Source organism: Meles meles, chromosome 11, assembly GCF_922984935.1.
Source record: "Meles meles chromosome 11, mMelMel3.1 paternal haplotype, whole genome shotgun sequence".
Taxonomy (NCBI): domain Eukaryota; kingdom Metazoa; phylum Chordata; class Mammalia; order Carnivora; family Mustelidae; genus Meles; species Meles meles.
In genome coordinates, this window is record NC_060076.1 from 85831549 (window position 1) to 85858120 (window position 26572).

The window sequence follows — 26572 nt, forward strand, 5'->3', positions numbered from 1 at the left end:
CTTAAAACTGTTGCTCATTGGGCTGCCTGGAGGGCACTAGTTAATTTGTTGAATTAATAAAGTGCACTTTATGGGCACTGGTTAATTTGTTGAAAATCAGGTGAAAGCTTTTGACAGTGGGTCAGGAGAGCGTTGAGTGTAAATAGGAATTACTTGAGGGTGCATTCAAAGACACTTCTGACCTTTAGTTTTATAGATCCCTCTGCCCTCGGTTGCTTTATTAGCACTGGTTTAATCCAGAAGGTGGCATCACAGAGCCTGATGGGAACTCACCAAAGATTTAAAAAAAACCAAAAACCCATTTCTTTGTGATCAGACACTAAAGTATGTAGCCTTTTTATAACATAGTGACATTTTAAAGACTTCTTCTTTAACCCTACAATTGGTTAAATTATTTTAAATCTGTGGGAGGTAAAAACCTGAGGTCTGAGGTACTTTGCAAAACCTGTACCCAAACCCATGTTCCTTCCCCAGGTGCTGTGACAGTGACCAAGACTGGCTTATCTGCTTGTCAAAATCAGCTGTTTGATTGAACAACTGTGATGCCTCCTTCCCCTTCCACACATGCTTGTGCCCACTGCCCGTCAAAATCATCTCGGGTCATTTCATTGAAGGGAAGGGCTGGGGAAGGTGTAAATGAATGGTTTATGGGTAAATCTGCTGAGTACTGGTACTTAAAAATACGTCCCTTAAAAATAATTCCAAAAGGGTGACTCTCTAACTGGTGGCATTCTCAAAGTCAGGACTGTCAGGGGAAGAGGTGACCCTCCTCAGAATTTAAGGTGGGACCCGACTTGGTGGTTCTTCCCCGGGCGGCTCTTCCTGGGCCAGCCATATCGCCCGCCTCGTGAGACCTGTACTCAGCGAATGTCTCCCCTGCAGCGGGAATGTCCATGTGCTTGCAGTTCACAGTGTGGATTATTCCATGTCAAACCTGTGTTTGCCTTAAGTGCTTCTTCATTCCTCTGATTTATGTGGGTGATGGAAAGAGGAGGGATACTGAATGCTTTAAGGCAAGGCTTTGAAATGGAGTGTATTCCTTGTTACATGTAAACTCTTGGATGGCCAGTAATAGTTCATTGTAGATATATACCAAAAAAAAAAAAAAAAAAAAAAAGCCGTTGGTTAAGCGACTGACTCTTGGTTTTGGCTCAGGTCAGGATCCCATGTGTCCCAGGACTGAGCAGTGAGGGGCTCTGTGCTCTTGAAGTCTGCTTCAAGGTTCTCTCCCTCTGCCCGTCCCCCAACAGGTGCGTGCACACTCTCTAAAATAAGTAAATAAATATTTTTTAAAAATCTGTTGCTTATTTTCAGTAAGCAGTTTTTATTTTTTATTTATTTTTTTTTAATTTAATTTATTTATTTGATAGACAGAGATCACAAGTAGGCAGACAGACAGGCAAAGAGGGGGCGGGGAAGCGGGCTCCCTGCTGAGCAGAGTCCGACCCGGGCTGAATCCCAGGACCCTGGGATCATGACCCAAGCCGAAGGCAGAGGCCTTAACCCACTGAGCCACCCAGGTGCCCCTCAGCTAAGCAATTTTTAAAGTATTTCTCTAAAAGCAAAGAATCTCTCCAGAAAATTCTTGAAACTTTATGGCTTCTTTTTATGATTTATTTAGTACCCAGATAAGGCCAGTCCAGGCAGAAATTATAAAAAAGTTCACCGCTGGCCTCTCCTGGGTCCATGGTATTCCAAGCCTGGTTTCCCCAACCTCAGGGCTTCCCCTACCTTGGTCCCTCCTTTTTTGCCATTATAATGTATCTTCCTTTTCAAATTTTTGTTCTCAGGATTTACATCCTTTAGGTTGTTAACTACTACTATCTTTCTTTTTTTTTTTTAAGATTTTATTTATTTATTCGGCAGAGAGAGATCACAAGTAGGCAGAGAGGCAGGCAGAGAGATAGGAGGAAGCAGGCTCCCCATCCAGCAGAGAGCCCTACGCGGAGCTCGGTCCCAGGATCCTGAGATCATGACTCGAGCTGAAGGCAGAGGCTTTAACCCACTGAGCCACCCAGGCGCCCCATCTACTACTATCTTTGTATTCTCTGACCATGGGATCTTAAATATCCCTTCCCCCACCTCAACCCCAGCAACTTGTGCAAATGCTTTTTTTTTAAAGGTTTAAAAAAATGTATTTATTTGAGACAGAGAGTGAGCAAGAGAGGTGAGAGTAAGCACAGGCAGGGGAGGAACAGAGAGAGAGGCAGAAGCAGACTCCCTGCCAAGCAGGGAACCTGATGCAGGGCTTGACCCCTGGACTCCTGGATCATGATCCCAGCTGAAGTCAAACGCTTAACTGACTGAGCCACCCAGGTGCCCCATGCAAATGCTTTTGAAGCCTCTGTTTACATCACTCTACCATTGTTGCATTGACCAGCACAAGTCACATGGCCAAGTTCAGAGCTAGTGAGGGAGGGGACCTCCTGAGAGCATGAATCCAGAGAGTGTGGGTCACTGAGGCCATCAGTGTCTTCTGTCCCACTCGTCATTCATAATTCTGATTATGTCCTTCAGAGAGTTTATCACAATCTGTATTATCATTTGTTTGCTGGTTTACTTGCCAGTCTCCTTCCATGAGAGAGAGGAACTCCGCCAGGACCGCATTAGCTGTGCTGTCTTACCACCAACATCTGTCAGTGTTTGGCACAGTGGCCCATAGTAAGTATTTGCTGGATAACTAACTGAGCTCTGGTTCCCAAGCTGTCTTCGGCTCATCCACACAAGAGAGCTGTGTTGATGTGATCATGGAAAGGGCTGAAATTCCTTTCTCCATTTTCAAGTACCTTGTAGTACTTTTTTTTTTTTTTTAAGATTTTATTTATTCATTTGACAGACAGAGATCACAAGTAGGCAGAGAGGCAGGCAGAGAGAGAGGAAGAGAAGCAGGCTCCCCGCCGAGCAGACAGCCCGACGTGGGGCTCGATCCCAGGACCCTGAGATCATGACCCGAGCGGAAGGCAGCGGTCCAATCCACTGAGCCACCCAGGTGCCCCGAGTACACAGCATTCTTAATCTTTCAGGGAACAGTGGTCTTATGCTTCTTTACTGGTAACCTGGAAGGGAGGTACAGGAAGGAAGGGATAAAACCCAGGAGATAATGCATGATTTCAGGATGTTGGTATTCTTTATTTATTTTATTAAAAAAAAATTTTTAAAGCATTTTTTAGTAGGTGCTATGTCCAACATGGGTCTTTAACTCACAACCTTTAGACTGAGAGTCATGTGCTCTACCCACTGAGCGGGCCACGTGCCCCAGGATGTTGGTATTATTTTAAATTATGTGCTTTACGCATCATCAGCTTTCTCAATTCTTATGCTAATTCAGTATTTAAAATCTTTCGGTACACATCCATTTGTGAATATGACAAAAAGATGGTACGTTTCTCATGTGTATTTCTCGAGTTTATATATATCTTCTCATCCTTATACAGCAACCCATAAGACAACGGGGGCAATACTGCATATACCTTAGAAATGGTAAGGGGCACCTGGGTGGCTCAGTGGGTTAAACCCTCTGCCTTCAGCTCAGGTCATGGTCCGGGGGTCCTGGGATCGAGCCCCGCATCAGGTTCTCTGCTCGGTGGGGAGCCTGCTTCCCCTCTGCCTACTGTGATCTCCGTCTGTCAAATGAATAAATAAAATATATATTTTTTAAGATTTTATTTATTTATTTCCCTTTCCAGGGACATTGTCTTCAGTTGTGAAGACCTTCTAGATATTGGTTCTGGGTGCCCATGACAAAGCAAAACCACTTATATAGAGATAGTGTGTAACTTAAAATGATTTGGTGCCTATTTTGAATATATTGCCTAAGAATCAGGATGCAGTATCGCTTTTTTGAGAGTAGAAGGCTGTGTTTTCAAATGAGAAGAAGAAAAGAGGTTTCATTCCTACTTACCCAACAGATTTTGGAGGCTAATAAATAAATAAATAAATAAATGTTTTTCCTCTCTCTGAAAAGACTGTGTCAGAGTTTTAGCTATATCAGAATTGCTTACTTCATACTTTAAAGCAAGGATCCAGAGAGTTTAACTGGAAACATACAGTCTTCACGACAAGCTGATGAAGTGTGAGAATGAGGTTAGTTGGATACAGGGACATAAAGCAAGAAAAGATGGTTTGTAGACACTCAGGTCTACCCTAGTGGAGAAGGGTCACACTAACATTCTGTAATGTTATTGCATTCGGTCAATGGGGGAAAATTCTTCTAAGACTTTTAATTAAGGTGAGGATGACAAACAGCATATCAACACCTTCCTGGAGAAGCATTAGTCACCTGGAGAAGCATTTTCACACCCAGACACTAAATGTAGCTGGGAACAAGTATGAACAGAAAAATGAGATTTGGGGGTGCCTGGGTGGCTCAGTGGGTTAAAGCCTCTGCCTTCAGCTCAGGTCGTGATCCGAGGGTCCTGGGATCGAGCCCCGCATCAGGCTCTCTGCTCAGCAGGGAGCCTGCTTCCTCCTCTCTCTGCCTGCTTCTCTGCCTACTTGTGATCTCTGTCTGTCAAGTGAATAAATGGAATCTTAAAAAAAAGAAAAACGAGATTTGAAAACGATCTGTTCAGACCCTCATAGAATGAAACACTGTCTGTAGGGATTAAGTCCTACTAGCCTGGCGATGGTGGTGGGGGGAAACAGAGGGGAAGAGTGGTGGTAGTCAGGGGAGGTTCTGCCTTCAAGGGTTTGCAGCTGGAACATACAAAGCAAGCAGCGACACTAAGTACTGAAGGCAGAGGTGTCCAAGCTCTTTCCAGATCATGGTGTTTGATACTCTCCCCTCTCCTGAAGGGCTCTGTGGACTCCTTTACCATCCACAATATGAGGTTCCATCTTGAATCTGATTCTTCTGGTGTCCAGTCCCCCAGCTGTAAGGAAGGGGACAGGATGGGGGTGGCTGGGAATAGGACATACTTAAGCATTCGGGTGTGGCACTGGTAGGGGTGTAACAGATGTGTGAATAGAGCCATCGGACCTGAAGGGAGGCAGGCCCTGATGGATTCTAGAATGTTCACAAAGAGGGTCACATTTGATCCAGCTCTCATGAGGTGAAGGCACAGTGTTGAGTGGGGTAAGGGATGGCCCAACCGGGATATGGATTGGGAGAACTGGCATTTCAGAGAGATGGGAAAGGGATGTGCATACAGGCCAGAGGGGCTGCAAGAATAAGGCGTGGTTGGAGTGTGGTTCTTGTTTCTCAACATTCTCACCAGCATTGTTTAGGTTGTGTTCCTTGAATGTTTCTCATGGCCTTCACCTCCAGTCTGGATCTTAGAGCCTCAGTTGCAAATCCCCACCAAAAAAGTCATTGTGAGTGTAACCTGATACAGGATTCTAATTAATTAATTAATTAATTAATTTTTTAAAAAGATTGATTTATTTATTTGAGACAGAAAGCATGAAAGGGAAGAGGGCAGAAGGAGAAGCAGACTGTCCGCTGAGTGGGGAGCCTGATGCAGGACTTGGTCTTGGGATTCTAGGGTCATGACCTGAGCTGAAGGCAGTTGCTTAACCGACTGAGCCACCCAGGCACCCTATGATTCTAATTTAGCCAGTTGTGGAAGGCTAAAGAAGAGGGTCAGAGACCCTAATGACACAGTGTGCTGAGCACTTACGAAGTGTGTGGCTAAGCCCCTTACATCGTTATCGGAGTTAATCCTCATAACAACTGCATGGACTAGGTACTATCATTCCTTCCTTCCTTCATTCATCCATTCAAAGTAAGCTCTATGGCATATGTGGGGCCAGGACTTACAACCCTGATTCAAAAGTCACATCCTCTATTCACTGAGCCAGCCAGGCCTCCCTAATCCCATTAAAAAAAAAAAAAAAAATTTATTTGAGAGAGAGAGCCAGAGTGCTAGTGGGGGGAGCAGCAGAGGGGGAAATGGAAGGAAAACCAGACTCGCCACCAACCAGGGAGCCCGATGCAGGACTCGATCCCAGGACCCTGAGATCATGACCTGAGCTGAAGGCAGACACTTCACCGGCCGAGCCAGCCAGGAGCCCTGTCCCTATTCCCATTTCTAAGTGAGGACACAGGCACCGAGAGGCTGGGCATCTTGTCTGAAGGTGTCCTGCAGGGAGCTATGGACTGTGGTTCTAACCCAGGCCAAGTGACTGAGGAACCTCCACTGCCAGCCAGTGTGCCGTCCTGCCTCAAGACTGCGAGCACTGCCAGTGCTCGGACAACAAACATAGGCATCCTATGCTCATATGAGGCTTTCCCTCCTCACGTGGAAAGGACAGAACAGTGAGGGAGTAAGTGACTGCCGAGACTAGACTGACTTCAAGAGAGGACGTGCTGCCCAGCTCCGAGGGTTGTCCAGAGCCAACCCTCTCCTGGGCTGCCGAGCTGCCTTGCCCAAGGTCATACCACTTCCCAGGGTGCACCATATCCGATGACTGATTCAGGAGGCTATGTAAAGGCATCTAGGGGCAATAACTCAGAAGGACCATGCTGGTCCAGAGGCTCCCAGGGAGCTTGGCTGAGTCCGTGGCTGGGTTTACACAGCAGCTCAACTGTTCCCTCTGTCCCATCCTGCTTCCTGTCCCTCCCTCAAAAGGTGTTGACCTCATGGACATTTTTTAATGAACATCTTGCCCATGTCTCAGCCTGCTTCTCTGGGAACCCGATCTGGGACAACATCAGTGCCTTGACCAGAGAAGTCTGTGACCTCAACTGTGTCCAGTATAACTCCGTTCACATTACAGGTCTGCCTCAGCTCATGACGGGGTTACATCTGGATAAGCCCATGATAAATTGAGAATATCTTAAGTCAAGAATGCATTTAGTACACCTAACCGACCAAACGTCATCGCTCAGCCCAGCCCAGCTTAAATGTGCTCAGAACACCCACATTACCCTACAGTTGGGCCGAATCATCTAACACAAAGCCCGTTTTATAATAAAGCATTGAATATCTCATGTAATGTATTGAATACTGTGCTGAAAATGAAAGACAGAATGGTTGTCTGGGTACAGAATTGTTGTGAGTGGATTGGTTGTTGACCCTCGTGATCGCTGGGTGACTGGGAGCCTTGGCTCCCTGTCGCTGCCTGGCATCATGAAAGAGTCTGGGTGGACCAGGAAAAGATCCTAATTCAAAATTTGAAGTAGTGTTTGTACTGAATGCATTTCACATTCGCCCCCTCATAAAGTTGAACAATGAAGTCAAAGCATTGGAAGTTGGAGACTGTAGATTCAAAACCATCTCCCTTATTTTAAGAAACTTTGATTTATTTTATGTTTCCTGATAAATACCCAAGAACATAAGTTTATAAAATTCTCAAAGGTCAGCCACACAAGGATTCAATGCCCCCTTTTGTGTTGATAGACTTTATTATTTATTTATTTATTTAAAGATTTTATTTATTTATTTGACAGAGAGAGATCACAAGTAGGCAGAAAGGCAGGCAGAGAGGAGGAAGCAGGCTCCCCGCGGAGCAGGGAGCCCGATATGGGGCTCGATCCCAGGACCCTGGGATCATGACCCGAGTCGAAGGCAGAGGCTTTAACCCACTGAGCCACCCAGGTGCCCCTAGATTTTTTTTTTTTTATTTAAAATTTTCTGAAAAGACTTTATTTTTAAGTAATCCCTATACCCAACATGGGACTTGAACTTACAATCCTGAGGTCAAGAGTCACACACTCTCCCGACTCACACTCTACCGACTGAGCCAGCCAGGCGCCCCCACCAATTGGCTTTTTTTTTTAATCCTTTGTTTAAAAAATATTTTATTTATTTATTTGACAGAGATCACAAGTAGGCAGAGAGGCAGGCAGAGAGAGAGGAGGAAACAGGCTCTCTGCCAAGCAGAGAGCCTGATGTGGGGCTCTGTCCCAGGACCCCGAGATCATGAGCTGGGCCTAAGGCAGAGGCTTTAACCCACTGAGCCACCCAGGTGCCCCCCCTCAATAGGCTTTATTTAGAGCAGTTTTAAGTTCACAACAATATTGAGCAGAAGGTATGAGTCTCCTACACCCCCTACCCACCCAACACTCCAGGCACAGCGTCCCTAGATATCCATGTCCATTTCCTTTGATTTTGGCAATAGGTATAGGTTATGGAAATAAGACCTCTTTAAAACCAAAACTTTCATTAAAATAGTTTACATGATTTTTTTTTTTTAAGATTTTATTTATTTATTTGACAGACTGAGATCACAAGCAGGCAAAGAGGCAGGCAGAGAGAGAGAGAAAGGGAGAAGCAGGCTCCTTGCTGAGCAGAGAGCCCGATATGGGGCTCGATCCCAGGACCCTGGGATCATGACCCGAGCTGAAGGCAGAGGCTCTAACCCACTGAGCCACCCAGGCGCCCCTACATGATTTTTTAATAGTCATTTTTAATGTTTGATTCCAATAGGCTCTTGCTATGTGGCGGGCTCCCTAGACATTCTGAGTCCCAGGGTCCTCATTGGAGGAGTAACAATTTTGGAGTAACAATTGGAGTAACAATTTTGGGGAGGATTTAATTAGATAAAATATTAAAACTCCAAGCAAAGTGTCTGGCACTTAATAAAGATTCAGAAAATGGGCCTTTTTTTTTTTTTGAAGATTTTATTTATCTGTCGGAGAGAGAGAAATTGAGCACGAGCAGGGGTAGCAGCAGGCAGAGCGAGAAGCAGGCTCCCCTCTGAGCAAGGAGCCCGACTGAATCCCAGGACCCCGGTATCATGACCGAGCTAAAGGCAGACGCTTAACCAACTGTGCCACCCAGGTGTTCTGAAAATGGGCATTTTAATGTAAAGGGCACCACACAGGCCATGCGATGTGTGTGTTTTCCATGGCTCCTGTAACACATTACCACAAACTTGGTGGCTTAAGACAGCAGAAATACATACTTTCATTCTCTTAGAGTCTAGAAGTCTGAACTCTCCTAGTAGGCAGGACTTCCTCCCCCAGAGGCTCTAGGGACCTATCCTTCCTCACATCTTCAGCTTCTGGGGCTGCTGACACTCCTTTACTGAGGCTTCATCTGCTTGCATGCTCATGTCTGTCTGCCTCCCTTTTCTAAGGTTACCTGTGACTGCACTCAAGTCCCACCCTGATCACCCCGGATAATCTCCCCAACTCCAGATCTCTAATGGAATCCCACCTGCAAAGACCCTGTTTCCATATAAAGGAACACTTCCAGGTTCTAGTGGTTAGGATCTGAACTCTTTGCTTACCACAGTTTACCACACAGGGGGACACATTTCCTATCCTAAACATTTCATCTTTGATCACTAAAGAAGTTCTTTTCCCCTTCTAGTTTGTCATTCAAAACCATCTGCCTTTTGGTTGTTATTGTTGAAGATTTTATTTATTTGAGAGAGAGAAGGAGCAGATAGAAGGGGCAGAGGGAGAGGGAGAAGCAGACTCCCCACTGAGTGGGGAACCCCCTACGGGGCTGGATCCCAGGAACCTGAGATCATGAATCCAGCAGAAGGCAGATGCTTCACCAACTGAGCACCCCCTCCCCCACTCCGCATCTGCCTTATTTCAAGAAACTTCCTCCCTCTCCCAGAGGGACAGTGACTCCCCAAGTTCGGTAGTTTCGTTAAGGTCTCAGCACCGGACCATGTTGCTATAGTGGAGGCAACTTTCCAAGGTTTTAATTAATTTGAGGATGGAGCACCGTTTCTCAAACTTACATATTCCAGGACTCTGTGAGTCATTAGGTTGTGTGAACGTTGGGAATCCGAATTTTTCAAAGTTCCCCAGGGCAATCTTTTTTTTTTTTTTTTAAGATTTTATTTTATTTGACAGAGATCACAAGTAGGCAGAGAGGCAGGCAGAGAGAGAGAGGAGGAAGCAGGCGCCCTGCTGAGCAGAGAGCCTGATGCGGGGCTCGATCCCAAGATCCTGGGATCATGACCGGAGCCGAAGGCAGAGGCTTAACCCACTGAGCCACCCAGGCGCCCTCCCCAGGGCAATCTTATCATCAGCCAAGATCCGGCAACTTTTTGATTTCTACAAACTGTACCAAACTCGTGGAAGTAGGGAATTCCCTTTCCCGCCTGCTGGGTGTGTCATGGTTACATGACTAAGGTTTTATTAAAAGGGTGTGGGGGGCGGGGAGGGAGGAAGAGCAGCCCTGAAAAATGTACACTCCTGTCTGTACAGTATTTGCTGAAAGAGTTCCCTTTCGGGACAATTTCCAATCCTGAATTAAACAGAGGATGACGACTGCCTGGATTTGGCTGTCCTGCGGCTGTCACCAGCTGGGGACCTCGCGGGTCTGGCTGATCCAGCCTCGGCCGCGCCCTGGATGGGAGCCAAGGCTCTATCGCGGTGAGAGCCGCTCCAGCAAGGGGCGGGGTGAGGGCGGCTGGGCTACTCCAGCTCGGGTGCGGGAGTCGGTCGAGAGGTCCCGAGGCATTGCGGTGGGCGGGCTCGCTCCGCGCCACTCCTGCAAGCGGCAGCCACTCCAGAGTGACGCGGGCAGGGGGCGTGGGGAAGCGTAGTTCTATTTATTCCGGCTGGGGAGCCGGGGGCCGAGGCCGCTCTGCGCTGCCGGAGGAGCTGTCCCGAGTCGGAGAGCGGGCTCGTTCTTCGGGAAGGGCTAAGAACCCAGCGCCCGCGGTCGGCCAGGTGGGGGCGGCCGTGGTGCGCTGGCCCGACGCACAGAACAGTTTCGGGAATTATGGAAGTCCTTTTGGGGATGATGCGGCTCAGAGTCTGGCTCAGGCGGGAGCGGTGAAAGCGCAGTGTCCAGCTCAGCCGTGGGGTGTTGGGGCGCAGTCGGGCTCACCCGGGAGGCGGTAGGGGTGCCGTGTCCCGCTCAGCGTTGGAGTGAGGGGGCGCAGTGTCAGGCTCAGCCAGGACAGGATCCGCGGGGGAGCAGGCTCCACCGGGGGTGATGGGGGCTCATTGTCAGGTTCAGCCGGGGCTGATGGGGGCTCATTGTCAGGCTCGGCCGCGAGGTGCTGGGGGCCCGGCTCAGGTTCAGACCGGCGCGGTGGGAGTTTGCAGCCGCAGCTGGGGGCGCGGTTCTCGGTCGCCGCCGCGGGGGACGCTGAGCGCAGGGGTCCGGAGCTCCCGCGGAGCCGGGCGGCGGGAGGAGCCCAGCGTGGCCACCGCCTTCTCCGGCCGCAGGCTCCTCCTCTCCCCCCGCCTCCTCCGTCTCGTGCGCCCGCCCGCCCGCCCGCCCAATCGGCAGCCCTCGGCCCAGCAGAGCCGGGCAGCTTGTCTGGCCGGCGGAGGCTGAGCGCGATCTTCGCGAGCCGCGGCGCCGGCCGACCAGGGACAAGCGCGACTCCCGGGACCCCGCGCTGCCGCCGCCTCCCGTCGTTGCGGGGACGCTGGGGCGCGCGCCGCCGGGGCCGAGGCTCTCTTCCTCCCGGAGGGGAAGGAGCGGAGAAAGCCGAGCGGCTGCTCCGGGAGCGAGCGAGCCGAGGCCCCTGCCCCCGAGGCTCGGGGCTGGAGGAGGAGGAGGCGGAGGCGGAGGGAAGTGCGCGTCATTCCCGGGAGGAGAGCGTTGCACCTCCGGGCAGAGGCTGCGGCTGCCAGTTGCATAAAAGCAGAGGCGGCGGCGGCGGCGGGCGCGGGGCTCCAGGGGCTCTCGGGCCATGGAGAGAAGATCCGGACGCGGGGACGCTGGGAGCTCGGCTCCGTCTCTTTGGACCGCGGTGTAGGCACCTGAAGTAGCCGACGCTAAGTGGGGGAGGGGAAGGTAAGCCGCGGAGGGGTTCCCCCCGCCCCGCCTCCCCAGCTGCCCGCAGGGGCCACTGCGAGGTCGCCGCCCGCGGCCCCGAGCACGGCCCCAGCTCCCGGCTGCCGGCGGTCTGGCATTTAGGCATTTCTGCTGAAATGGAAAACATCCTCCCGCCCCCCGAAGTCCCCTCCCGCCCTCCCCCCGCACTCCGCGGTTCCCGGTCTCTCTCCTGGGTGGGTCGGGAGTCCCTGGACTGCCCCAGAGTAAAGCCTCTCCGTAAGAAAGGGTCTGGGGAACGGCGTCTTGCTTTCTTTCTCTCCGTCTCTCTTTTCATTGCGTTTACGGGGAAGGAAACAATGGACCTTTGAAAGTCGGTGTGAACAGCCTCAAACTTTCCGGAGAGGGTTGAGGTGGGGGGATAAACCCCACAGGAAGCCGACCACAGTGGAAGGTTGGTGGAACGTGCGTTGCACAGTCTCGGCTTCGGTGCGCGCGCGGACGCGTTTGGGGGTGACCTTTGTCTCTTTACTGTTCCACTGGGTCGGTGAACCAACCCTTCAGCCCTTACTTACCCCGCTTTGTGTTAGTAAAAGTAATAAAATCGCTCGCAGCTTTCTTTACAGCTAGGGTAGCCTTGGCACTGGACCCCACTCCCAGCTTTACTCTGCAGAGTTGGGAGGTCTTGGCAAAGGAGGGGGTCCGGCGCTGTGAGGATCCCAGAGTTCAGTAGTTAACGCCAGTTGCTACATCCTTTGCAATCAAAGCAAGGTCCCGATGTCTCTTGTTGCTCTCTGCTGAGGCTTATCACCAGACCTCGCTGTGGAGCGGAAACCGCTCACTTAAATTCTCTGGCTAAGGTTAGGAAAACAGACTTTGATACACATCTCCTTTCATCAACAGTCGGGGTAAGGATGGAGTGCTTAATAATTTTAAGAACTTGGATTGCACACGGGAGCCACTCACTGGCTTGTGTCCATTCTCCTGGTTTCAGTGCGACAATGTGATGTGTTGTTGCATAATTGCATGTGTTGAGGGTAGGCGGATGTTGCTTTCCGGAGCCCTCACAGGGACAAAATGAGAATTTGGAGGTACTGGGATGGAGGGAGATTTCACCTGAGCTGAGGGAGGCCTCAGCCCTCAGGGCAGCCAGACATACCTGTTGAAAGTGGCTCTGTGTTAGGAATGCTTTTCAAGTGGTTAGCCTTAGGGTTCTTTGGTGGGCAAAAAGGAGCTCTTAATCTTTGTTTGACCCTTGAAGGAAGCTTGCTATTTTCAAAATTGGTCTGGGCATCACGCTCTGGTTGTGTGCCTTTGATGAGCTATTCAAAGGGCTTTTTTGGGTTTGCGTTTCTGGGCAAAGCAGAACAAAGTACTTGTGCTTAGTGGACACTGGGTAGAACCTTCTGGTGGTGTGTCCTTTACCTGAAAGTCACTCCCTTCACTTTCTACGTACCTGCACTCCAGGGTCTGAGAGTCCACAGATGGAACCCGAAGCCTGCTTCTGGCTTTCATTTCATTGCACCTGATGCTGTTTGACCTGAGGGATGTGTGCTTCGGCTCGCGACAGTAAGGTTAGAAGTGAATTTTGAGTCCTCACTTAACTGTTCTGATTTAACGTCCTGCGGACGAAGCTGAGGCATGTGTACACGGAGGTCAGATAGTATACTCTTCTCCTCTGCTTTTTCAGGTTTTCTTGGTCCCAGCCAATTTGTTTGAATCCAAGATCCTTTGTTGACCTAACCTGCAATCTCCAGATTTTCGGAAGTCTCTGATTTCACAACAGGAAACCTGAATGGGACAACACCTCCTTCGTGTTCTAATGAACCTAATCTTGCCTGTTCCCAAGCTACCTTGGGAACGGCGGGAAGACAGTCTAGAAAGTAAAGCAGTGGTGGGTCATGTCCGAAGTTGACAGCCGCAGCTTACCAGCTCCGCGCCTCTGGGGTTCGGAATTTGAGAATGATACGATGAGCCACTGTGCAGAAGGAGATCGTTGAAAAGATTATTCTTAAATACAGTTTTAGACTCCCATGGGATACTGGATGTAAAGGTGTACTTTGTAAAATTCTATAAAATACGAGTTTTGCATCATCCAGCCACCCCCCCCCCCAATCCCCATGCATTAAAGTAAGAGTTTTTGTTCACCGGTTGTGTGTCGGGCACTTGGGAAGCAGTCTGAATGCCCACACCGTGTTCTTGTCTGTAGGGAGAGGGAGTTGGATGGAGGGGGTCAAGCTTGGAAGTCAAAGGGAGCCAAGATCATCTGTGTGGTGGCTTCCGTCTATAAGGAAAGAGGAGATGGTCTCTGCTGTTGAATGAGCCTAGGCTGGGAGAAAAGGAAATGAGCAATTAGAGAAGGCGCAGTAAGTGTGTATGAGTGTTTGGAGCATTGTGCGTAGAATGCTTTAAGAATCCAGAGGAGGACCGATTGGGAGTGCGGGTGGGGCAGAAAGCAATTTAGTGAGAAATAAAATTTTTGAAATCACACAAAAATAGTAGGGACTGAACACTGGTGTCAGCGGTACCATTTTGAAACATAAAGTTTGGAGTATTTGAAGTCAGAATTGAGTTTAAAATGAGGCTCTGACGTTGCTGCTGGACAATTCCCCCACTTCTTCCCATGTTGTTGGTTCACCTGTAAAATTCGTTTAAGAATACTTTATCAGATTCTAGGGGCGCCTGGGTGGCTCAGTGGGTTAAGCCTCTGCCTTCAGCTCAGGTCATGGTCCCAGGGTCCTGGGATCGAGCCCTGCATCAGCTCTCTGCTCAGCGGGGAGCCTGCTTCCCCTCCTTCTCTCCCTGCCTGCTTCTCTGCGTGTTTGTGATCTCTGACTCTGTCAAATAAATAAATAAAATCTTAAAAAGTTTTTTAAAAAAAGAATACTTTATCCAATTCTTTGAGGATTAAGTTTGATTTAATTTGCTGTGTATGTAATAAAGGACCATACAGGCTAGCGCTGTTGGGTATCAAAAGGTACTTTCAAAACATGTTCTTTTTAGAGCTTTTTAGCTTCAGATCATAACTGAGTCTAACCGGTCTCAGTGACCAATTTATGTTTTGTTGACGCTTTCTGGAGTGTTCTGAATCTCAGCTTGAGTGCAGTTTTTCAGATGGTTATGGTGGTTATTGTCACAGAGCATTCCTCAGCGTGTCCAGGCATCTTCCCATCTTAGCCACAGGAAATCTTTTCATTGCGTTTGGGTTGTGAGCAGTAATTACAAGGATGGGCTGGCTCGTACAGTGCCTCAATTGAGAGGGGCTTGTCTTGGTCTGCACAGTAACTGCCACATTCTTCCCCTTCTCCCAAGCCAAGCTAGCCCTTCAGCTTTCCTCTCCCCTAACAAGATGAATGTGGAAAAGGGAAAAGGAAGGAAAAGCCATGCATCTGCATTTTCGAGACCCTGACAATGACCCTGACTCGTTTTCTCCATTCAACGATGCTATAAAAGAAAGGGCTGTTCTCCCGGTAAGGACAGTTGCTGTCTGGGTGAAACTTGAATCTAGAAGCACTGTTTGTTCTAATCTAGTTGCCTTATTCTCCATGTGAAATGGACTTAAGCTCATCTCACATTTTAATCAGTTTCCTTTGATAGAAATCTTAGTCACATATTGAAAACTATCACGTTCAATGTGATTTTGGGGGGGCAGTACGCATGTCAATCAGTTTTCAGGACATGTTGAATCTTAGCATGTCGTTTGAAAGGGCTTTAAACAATATTAAAATGAGGAAGTTGAGACCCAGAGAGGCTAACTAATTAGGTAAGGTCATATAGTAAATTAATGGCTGAGCAGGGACAAGAACCCCTTTGTCCTCATTTCCAGTCAGCATTTTCCCCCCCCCACTAATATACTCTAATTTGTTCCTGTTTGGTTTTGTTAGCAATTTAGTTACTTTAGTATTTTAATGGGGAAATAATTTGCATTTGGGCTTAGAAACCCCTTGCACCCAAGTTTAAAGCATACACTTTACCTTTTTTTGTTTGGTAGGATTTATACATGATAAGATGTACACAGTGGGGTGATGCTTCTTGTAAGAAATTTCTGGCACATAGGGAACTGAGTGTAAAAATAATGTTAGCTTTACTTGCATTTTTCATAAATAGCACACAAATGTAAAAGTGCATAGTTTTTTTTTTGAAAAGTAAGTTCCTGGATACATTATTCAGATTTGTGTTGTGATTCATAGGATATAAGTGTATTAGAAATATGTTGGCATGGTCTTTTGTTTTCCCTGTACTTGCTTTGGGAAGCCATTAATGTTGGTTGTCAGGAACTATGTTCAGCAAATATTTTATTGCATTCCTAAGATGTGCAAGGTTCTGGGCTGTGAGCAGTACCAAGAGGAATGAAACATAGGGTCTTTATTAAAAAATGCCTCTTTTTAAAAAATAGCACAGACCTGGACTCTGTCTATGACTTAAAACACAGAATTGCTATCTCCCATCGAATCTGTCCTTTGATCGATTAGGCAAATCTGCCTTGAAATTGTTAGTATTAGTCTAACCTTGTGGCCAGAGTTGTAAGGGGACATTATTTTCATTATGTGGTCACACGTGCTCAACCTTTGATATTTATGTTATGAGGGTTTCATCTTAGTTTGGACAGTAAGTAAAAAATTGACAGCATTTGGAGACTTTATATTTTGAAAAGTTTGCCTGAGAAGGCTCCTAGCAGTCTTAGTTTTCATAGAATTTTTAAAATGGCGTTAAGACGGCATAGTAGTGTGATTGCAACATTGTTGCCTGACAGGATTGCAATTTCAGACTATCCAGGTTGAGCCACTGAATGGTCCTCATTGACTCTGAGTTTGAGATAAGTATCTTACAACATACTGGTATCCACCATAAGCCAGATGTCCTGGGTTGTATCTGATGACAAATGCTCTCCAAAGAGTGAAATTGTTACTGATTTGGGGGCTCCTGCCTAATTATTGCCTCGTACTTGGATACCACCCATCTCCTGTTCTCACCATGGTCCTCACAGATGGTGACTCACTTCCCGGAAGAATGAATAGGGTGGTTTTTTTTTGTTTTGTTTTGTTTTTTTTTTTTTTGCATACAATGAGGTTGGAAAATTAATTATTAACATTTTAGGGAGCGGAAAGATTAAGTTGAGCACAAGGACAATTGCCTGATTCCTGTTTCAGAGAGGAATGAGAAAAATGAGTCGTCTTTTTTTTATTGTGGTAAAAAACAAAACAAAACCAGATTGGGTTTTTACTAGGACCAATGCCACCTCTATAAAATCCACTTCAGATGAGGATCTGGAAAATTCTATTTGCTTAATGCCAAAGATGTGGCTTTAATTGTGCAAGGGGTACTTGATGACAGCCCCTCGCCAGTCACCCTAGGACATGCTCAGATAGAAGCGAGGTGCTAGTAATATGGAGAAGCTAGCAGTTTGGTAGCGAGTGGGCTGGGTATGGAGATAGAGTGGAAAAGACCAAATGGGAGATGAATCGTCTTTTCAGCACCGTTAATGATGTCTTTTGATGAATGTTAATAGCTGCTTTCCCAAGTGCTTGTGCCTGTCCTCTCCATATGGTTGCGCCTCACAGTGTATGGTCAGCTCCTGGATAACCCCCCACCTCCACGCCCACCCCTGGTTACCGTGTGGGTTACCATGTGGTCTAAGCTTAGCGCTAACCTTCAAGTATTTCTTCTAGTTCCCTGTTTCTGCTTCAGGCCCTTGAGGTCATCACACAGCCCCTGTTTGCCTGTCCCACTGCTGCTGGCTGGAATCTGTCCCTGCTCAGCTCTGCGAAGTCTGAGCACCGTCTAGGGCAGAGTTCTTGCTGAGTTGTTGGTCCTCCCTGCTGACTCTCAGGCACTGTTGACTTGTGATGAACTTGGAGACTGGAGGAGGCGTAATAGGGTCCCTTCCCTAAGCCTAGCTTTCAGACGCCCCAGGAGATCAGGCACTGCGACTGTTTTTATTTTGGCTAGGGACGCATCTGCAGCCTTCCAGAAAATACAAGAGACTTCTGTTGTTTCCTCCCATATTGGTCATCGTTGGAGAGCATGTTGTCATGTTAGTGGCTTGGTTCCGTGGGAGATTTTGGTTTATACATGCAAAGGAAGCTATTAGTAGTGGTCTGGCGGCATGCATTTGGGTAAGTCAGTTTGCCAGGGCTTTTAAAAATGAACTCTGTTGCATTTGTAGAGATCTAAAAAACTCAGGCGATCACCTCTTCAGCCCACCAGTCCAGTGTCTTTGCCTGGACATGCATTGTACTTGTTTCCTTGGGTCCTCTCCTGACCCCTCCCCTTCTCCCCAGCACTGAGCTCCGAGCTCCTTGGAGGTAGAGATTGTGCACCACTGGGTCCCCATCATCTAGCAGAGTCCTTGTCCCATAAGAGATGTTCAAGCCTAAATGCATTCCATTTTGTGCAAGCCTTTACTCTTGGGGGTGAACATTGTATTAAAAATAGGCTCTGTGCTGTAGGTGAAAGAAACAGTGCATTTGGACTGCAATCCCGGCCCTGCCATTAATAGAAACTCTGCCTTGATGCCAGATCGCATGGCCCCAGATAACTTTAATCTGGGCATCTCATTACTCATCTGGAGTACTTCCTAGCTTGAAATGCATGCCTGAACATCCATCCTCGTCACACGCTTTCTACTGTCATTGCATTTTGATGTCTCTATCTCGAGATCGTGGACTCTTGGTGCATCTCTGCTTCTTTATCAAACAAATCTCGGTCTCCTTTTCTTTTTTCCTACTTTTCGACTTGGCTCTTTCTTCTTGGGAAGTATTTTCGGGCTTTGTCCCTGGCGCTGGGCGGAGAATGCAGCCCACAGGCGGCTCTGCCCTTTGCTGTAACCTTAATTAAATCAGCCTCCCCCAGGTCAGACGTTGGCTCTGGTTCTTTCTTTCGAAGGCCAGCTGCAAGGCTGATGACACGCCTGGGTCTGCCATTGTGTGCCTCTGTGGCAGCCATCCGTCACTGTCAGCAGGTTGGGAGCCTGTGTCCGCCCAAGCTGTGGGGGAACAAGGGCGAATGGGGGATGGTGTAAGCAGCATTGGGAAGGAGGGGAGAAGAGACGGCAGCTTTTCAGTGGAAAGAATTAAGGAGAAAAAGGAACCCGAGGAATAATACCCAGGAAAAGGAAATAGGAGTGAAGAGCAGAGGACTGGAAGGTAAAATGACACAGCCTCTCCTCTCTCCAGGGCTCCCACATTGGAGGTTGTTCTGCCTTCCATTTGGTTTCTCCAGTAGTTCTTTCCTTCCCCCCAAGGGGCCTACCTCCTTGGCTTTTTAAAATTTAATTTCGACTGGGTAAGGAATGTCAGACATTCTTCACTGTCAGCCTTTCTCTCCCCCGTTGGTCTGTGGGTCTGTTTCTTTTTTTCTTTTGCTTCTCTTTTGTTGCCCATGGTACTGTTCTTTAGCCTTTGCTCTGTCAGCCATCTTGGCTTTGGGGTCAAGCACTGCTTTTCATGGAGATGCTTAACAGATTTGAAAAAGACAGGATTAATGAGTATCCTTGGTGTCGGGAAAGTCAGACATCTGCCTCTGGTGCCTTGCTTACATGCGAGGACTATAAGAACGAACCAAAAATATTTCTCAAAGGTTGCCTGTATAACTTTAGGACCGGAAAGAGTTCACTTGGTTTGCTTTGGGCATTAGATATTATAAATAAATAAAGACTCTTTGTTCCGAGGGATCCATATTTAACAGGAGATTCCGACATAATTTTCAGGGATATGTCCACTTTAGTGAAATTGTAGACGATTTGCTAATCTGAATTCCTTCACGGTAGACCCATAAACCCGGCATTTGTTGCTTCGTTGTTTTCAGCATGATCTGACTCTTAGAATTTTTAGTTAATTTTTGTTTTCCAGGGATTTATTATTTCCTAACTGTGGCTTTCTGGCAACGAGCTTAACAGTAGAGCTTAACAAAAAGCAAATTTCTAAGCAGGAAAAAACAAATGTCTTCTGGCTTTCAACCATACTGATTCTGACTCAAATGCTTAGTGACAAAAAATAACTTTTAGTCAATTTAGTCTTTTTAGGAGATTACAGGTTTGGAAAAATCCCTTGTCATTTCTCTGTATTGTATTTTGATGGAGTTAATATGTGCTGAGAGTGTGGTTTTCTCTTGAGGGAGGGGGTGATGTGAACAGTGACGCCTGGTGCTGGGCTAGAAGTCTGGGGGTACTGGTGTTTTTTTACATAATAGTAGCTCAGCTTTGGGGAGTATCATGCATCATATGTGTCTAAATTGACCAAGTGGAAAAAGAAGGTAGGGGAATAAAAATGAAGATTTCTCAGCCCCTTATCCTTTCCCTGCATAGGGAGAAGTTTTTGTTTGAGAGAGCCTGCGCACAAGCAGCGGGGAGGGTCACAGGGAGATGCAGACTCCCTGCTGAGCAGGGACCATCTCCCCCGCCCCCACCCCCCACCCCCTTGCAGGACTCGAGCCCAGGACGCCAGGATCATGACCTGAGCCGAAGGCAGATGCTTAACCAACTGAGCCACCCAGGTGCCCCGAGGGAGAGGTTTTTAATGGAGGATTGGTGTTTCCCCTCAGCCTCTGAATATTGCCCTGGGCATGATCAGCTTAGTAAAAGTAAACCAAAGTGAAGTACATAAACTAACCATGCCAAGTGTCTTATTTCTTGGGAACATGACAGGCAATTACAGGTGATAGTGACTCATCTTGGTTTGGAGAGTTGAAAGAAAAGACAAAAGGCCTGCCTGTGCAAGGTAATGGTGGAGAATATGTCTCGTCTGAGAGTGCTGCTGTGTTTGGAGGTCTCCGGGTGTTGGAGTCTTTGGGTGTATGCTTGCACAAACCAAGCTGATCTCTGAGTGAAATTGAACTGAACTTTTCCTCCACCATCTGTCTGTTTTCTCCCAAATAGCTCTAAGTACAGACCTACCATTTATGTTGAATTCTGTTGCAGGGATTATTGTTTAAAAATGTATTTTAGGGTGCCTAGGTGGCTCAGTGGGTATAGCCTCTGCCTTCGGCTCAGGTCGTGATCTCAGGGTCCTGGGATTGAGCCCCGCATTGGGCTCTCTGCTCAGCAGGGAACCTGCTCCCGCGTCCCCGCCGTCTCTCTGACTACTTGTGATCTCTGTCTGTCAAATAAATAAAATCTTAAAAAAAAATGTATTTTATCCTGTATGCTCTGGGAATAGGATATGCATCCAAATATATTCCTCTAAGCTTTGTATAGAAGGATGTCCCCCAGAAACTTTTCAACCATTGTTTTTGAAAAATCTTTATTATATGTATTTAAATATATAATTTTCATGAAAATGTTGCTCACACTTAAGTATTTATTTCACATTTTGAGAAACTAAAGGACCTAAAAGTCAGTTTTGCTAAGCTTATTTCTTACAGAACAGCTTTATATGATTAATGTGTCGAAGTCATTGTTTATCAACTATAGACAGAGTCTGAATCTACAACAAAATGAAAGAAACACCCTATTGCCCTCTGCCAACACCCTAAACCTGATTCCTTGATGTTATCTTTCTCCTAAAAAATGGGAGATTGGAAGTTGGAAACATTAATTGGTAGGTTCAAGGCCATTAAGAGCTGGTTAAAATTTTAATTAGGTTATAATTACTAATAATTTTAAATATCTATCATTTGTTTTCAGGGTAATTCATGAACACCTCTTGTTCCTGGCATTTATTACTTTTTGTTGTGACCAAGAGCATACCAGTGGGTGTGTGGTAAAGACCTACCAAGATCTTTTTTTTTTTTAAATTAACATATAATGTATTATTAGCCCCAGGGATACAGGTCTGTGAATTATCAGGCTTACACACTTCACAGCACTCATCATAGCACATACCCTCCCCAATGTCCCTAACCCCACCCCCCTCTCCCTACCACCCTCCCCCCAGCAACCCTCTATTTTGTGAGATTAAGAGCCTCTTATGGTTTGTCTCCCTCCCGATCCCATCTTGTTTCATTTATTCTTTTCCTACCCCCCAAACCCCCCACGTTGCCTCTCAACTTCCTCATATTAGGGAGATCATATGATAGTTGTCTTTCTCTGATTGACTTATTTTGCTCAGCTTAATACCCTCTAGTTCCATCCACATTGCTGCAAACGGTAAGATTTGATTCCTTTTGATGGCTACGTAGTATTCCATTGTGTATATATACCACATCTTCTTTATCCATTCATCTGTTGATGGACGTCTAGGTTCTTTCCATAGTTTGGCTATTGTGGACGTTGCTGCTGTAAATATTTGGGTGCACGTGCCCCTTTGGATCACTACATTTATGACCTACCAAGATCTTAATGAAAGGAAGTTTCCTGAGCCAGATTTTGGCCATTTGTTCTAAAACTCGACTGTAACTTGGCAGAACTGACCTTTTAAAAATTATGTGCTTGATCAAAGAAGACTCAACCTGAGATCAGACCAGCTTCTTGACTGCTCCTCTAACTAAAGCCTGAGTTTCCCATTCAAAACTAAGTTCTCATAACAAGTGTAGGTAGGATTTCAAAGACTGTAAATGAGTCCAACGTAGAGCATTTTCATTAGGTGTTCCATATGATGGGGTCGATATGCATGACATTTGGGATCCCGTCTCCACTGGGTTGGAGATGCTGAGTGATTTTGGGGGTCTGAATATATGGCTCCCAGGGCAAGTATCCTCAATCACTGTGTGAATAAATAAGCAGGGATAGTAGGTGGTTTGTGGCAGTAGAAAGATGTGAAAACTCAGCCCTTTTAAAGAGCACTTACTGGCTTTGAAATATTGCTGTGTCTGTATTGAGAAGACTTTCCCTTTGATCACAGGACTGTTTTCAAAGTAAGCTCTGTGCCCACTGTGGGGCTCGAACTCACAACCTGCTGATCAAGAGTCGAATGCTCTACTGGCTGAGCCAGCCCCGGGACCCAGATCACAGCACTTTCTGGTTTTCAGCGTAACAGTGTAAAGTGGAATGGAGCACTTTCCTTTTTCCTGTGTGCCTGCTGCATTTCCTAATCTTGTGCTACTAGGATTACAAAATATTGTGAAAGGCTGAGCTTGTCTAGTTTGCTGCTCTTTACCTTTAGAATTCCTATTTGCAGTTGGTAATAATACCTTTCGTCACCAGCTAGACTGTGCACTAGGATTGCATTTGGTAAAAATTAATGCTTTGGCTTTCTTGCTTGAAGTAGTAGATGTTCTCAGTTTTTCCCAAATCAAGGCCACAGATCCAGATCGATGAGACAAATTTCCCAGAACCTCAAATATGTTGAAGAAAGATTGAGTGGGACATTCGTGTCTCTGTGTGTGTGTGTGTGTGTGTGTGGTCTGTAGAGGTAGAGTGTGATCTAAGTTTAGCAAGCACCTGGTGAGGACCTACTGTGTGGAAGGTAAGAATACTAAGATAAGTGAGACTAGTGCCTGTTCTCAAGAAACTTAAGTCAGCCACAGGGGGGACGGGTAGACAAGTCCACACGTTAACAAACATGAGGCAGAAAGCAGATGATCAACTAGAGTTTTATTTAAATTTGTTGTTGTTGTTGTTAGTAATCTCTACACTCAATGTGGGGCTTGAACTTTAAGTCAAGAGTTACAGGCTCTACAAACTGAGCCAGGCAGGACAGGAGCCCCCCCAACAAGAGTTCTAGGCAGAGTGCAGGGAAGAACAGCCAGGGAACCTGTAGAATGCTGAGATGACAGGGCCTCATGGAGAGCAGAGTGGTGTTTGATGACTTTAAATGAGAATATATCTGTTTTCTTAAAATCATGCTCTTTTTTGTAGGCCCAAGAAACTCTCGCCAACCTGAGCTCCTTTAACGCTATTGAAATTCCTAAGGAAATTATTTTCTGTGATTACTTCTTGTAATTGAGCGCTCTTGACACACGCGGGGACCCCTCCCACCTTGAATTACTGTTTGAGGTGCTACACTCTTTTTTATCCAACAGAAGAATTTTATTTAAAATAATAGCAAGTTTTAAAGTGTTCTTTTGTGAGGGTTTTTTTTTTTTTTGGCAGAAGTTAGTAGGTTTTGAATGCTTACCCTTTTTCAGCATTTGCATTGGTATCTTTCAAGTTGACACTTTCAAGTTGACTCATATTCTTAGTCGTTTCTTCTATTACGTCCTTTAAATCTTTGCCTGAATTCCCTGTGAAGATCTTTGATGGCATGGTATTTATTTATGTATATGATAGCATGAAATATGACAAGTGATATTTATTTATTTACTTAATGATTTTGCTTTTTAGTTAATTATTACTAGGCCTTTCGGGCTGCCACTTTTTACCATCCGGTACAGAAATATGAGGTAATTCTTTTGAATGCCAGAAGTTATGCTTTGAAATCATCATGGAGTACATTTCTGAACTCAAGGCAACCCCCCCCCCCCCATTTGGAATTCTCTGTGTTTAGGGATTTAACTCAGTCTGTACTAGCTCTTCAGGTACATCATAAAATGCTAACGTGTTCCTTCCAGAGTGCTGTGTTCTTTACACTGGGAAGACGGCCCTCTTAAAAACGACATGTAATATGAACAAAGTATTAGTGTATTGAGTAAAAACACTGGTCTGTCATAAAAAGTTTAAAATGACAGCTCAGACTCCCCTCGAAGTCTTGAAAGCAGAGGGAACTCTTCATGCTTTCTTCTGTTAAGTGCCTCTTTGTTCTTGGAACCCCAAACTCACACTAATCCAGCGTGGTACATGAATTTTTTCTTCCCTGTGGTTTTTAAATAGTATTTTCTGTTCTCTAGCTTCCTTTATTGTAAGAATACAGTATATGGTGCATATGACATACAGAATGTGTGGTAATCAACGTTTATGTCTTCCATAAGGCTTCTGGCCAACAGTAAGCTGTTATTAGTTAAATTTTTGGAGAGTCAAAAATTATACATGGATTTATGACTGCTTGTTGGGGGGAGGCAGGGATCGGTGCCCCTAACTGCTCCCCAGTTCAAGGGTCAACTGCCTTGGTCAATGCCACTCTGCCTTCAAGGAAGTGATTAAAATTGAATTGAGGAAGAGAAAAATTGAACGTAGGAATTGTATTTTTTAGGGATGCTGCACATCTTTTGTCTATCCCCCATAGTGCTTACCACAATTCCTTTTTTTTTTTTTTTTTTAAAGATTTTACTTATTTATTTGAGAGAGAGACAGTAAGAGAGAGCATGAGACAGGAAAAGGTCAGAGGGGGAAGTAGACTCCCCATGGAGCAGGGAGCTTGATGCGGGCCTCGATCTCTGCACTCTGGGATCATGACCTGAGTTGAAGGCAGTCCCTTAACCAACTGAGCCACCCAGGCGCCCAGCCACAATTCTTTAGTGACCTGGAAAGCTCACAGTTGCTGACTAAGTGAGCGAAATGTCAATTCTTCTCACAAATAATTTAAATCTATAACTAGCAATAATTATATTTTAAGTAATTGACTCATAATACTACTCCTAAAGTAAACTCATAAATGAGAATTTCACTCATAAAGTGAAATTTTAAAGCAGTGTATTGTATTTTGTATCTTTAAAAATCGAAAGAGAAATTTGCATAAAGTGATTTTTTTAGTTGTAATGTTTTAAATGTTTATTTATTTATTTAAGTAATCTCTACCCCCAACATGGGGCTTGAACCAATGACTCTGAGGTCAGGCGTTGCATGTTCTAATGACTGAGTGAGCCAACCAGATGTCCCTGGTTGTAATTTTAAGATGGTCTCAACAGTGTGTTTACTTCTTTGGAAAAGAATGATTGTATTTGTTGTTTATGCATTTACATGTTTTCCAGTAGAGCGAAGCTTATGGGCTCAAAAGACATGAACATAAATATATTTAGTTTTGGGGCGCCTGGCTGACTCAGTTGGTGGAGCAAGCAACTCTTGATCTCGGGGAGCGGGAATCATGAGTTCAAGCCCCATGTTGGGTGTAGAGTTTACTTAAAGTGCTAAAAATTTTAGAAATATATATATTGAGGTTTACAAAAGAGTTATGGGGAGAACACAGCCACAAATATTTTTCATTTATTGACCAATTTATGGCCAACACCATCTGAGTTTTCCATGTTAGGATATCATTTTGTGAATGTGAAGACACAAATTATTCCCAGTGGGTTGGTGCTTCATTTAGCCTCTTACTGCCTGTGATTATATTGTGGGTACATCTGGAGACACATCATCTCCCACAAAAGGGCCCTCCAGCCTGGTAAGTAATAACAACCTTTCTCACCCCGAAACAATGAAGTATCAGATGATGGCAGTCTTGAACAAAAGCTTCCCACTCCCTGTCAGAGCAGATTATCGGCAGGATTCCCCTCCCACCCTGGTGAGCCTGGCACTCAAGACTATCCAGTTTAGTCCTTTCTTTGTTAATAGGGGATCGTAAAGGGGTCTTTGTTATACTCTCTCATTTGTTCCAGGAGGATGTCTCCATTATTTCGTTCTGCTGTTTGGCACATGCAGCCATTTCTTCAATGGCACCTTGAATTGTGTTCTCTTCCCTTTGTCACGAAGCTTAAGCTTCATCTAAATAATTACTTCTGTTCAGAAATCAAACTCCATTCACCAAGTGTTTTGACAGACACACTGATTCTGAGAATGTTCTTTGCCCCGTGTAAAATCGGCATCAATTCCTTTCTATCCCCATTAATTTCCAGGTCGTTTGGGTCCTGGGAAGGCTTATTGATGGCTTTTCTAATGACCACATTTTGTGTTTCATGGATTTGCTGTAGTTTAGAGCGATTTGGGGGTACCCTTGTGACTGGGATCTTATTCATTGTTTTGGCGGAAGATGAGGAGATTAATTACAAGGCACTGAATGAAATCAGGTGGCTCTGAGATGCTCTAGTTACGAACGAAGGGAGGTAATGGAACAGGTTGAACATTGTGTTTCCAAAGCCACGGAACACGTTTATCCACGGTCCTTGCAAGAACGACATGATAGAAGCATAGCATTTCTTGCTTTCTTGCATTCTTTCTTCGACTTTGCAAAGTAACAGAACAG

General features: G+C 46.0%; 1 protein-coding gene across 3 annotated transcripts in view; it reads left to right on the top strand.

Annotated features, from left to right (window-relative positions):
- Positions 1–26572, top strand: part of CEMIP2 (cell migration inducing hyaluronidase 2) — a 98253-nt gene that overhangs the window by 5183 nt on the left and 66498 nt on the right. The window contains exons 2-3 of one of the 3 annotated variants that reach the window (XM_046022385.1): positions 1156–1250; positions 2568–2661. The gene's annotated coding sequence lies outside the window, so the exon portion shown is untranslated. Of the gene's footprint in view, positions 1–1155; positions 1251–2567; positions 2662–10476; positions 10580–11192; positions 11661–26572 lie in introns of those variants that run through there. The other 2 variants (XM_046022384.1, XM_046022383.1) reach the window with 2 other exon arrangements.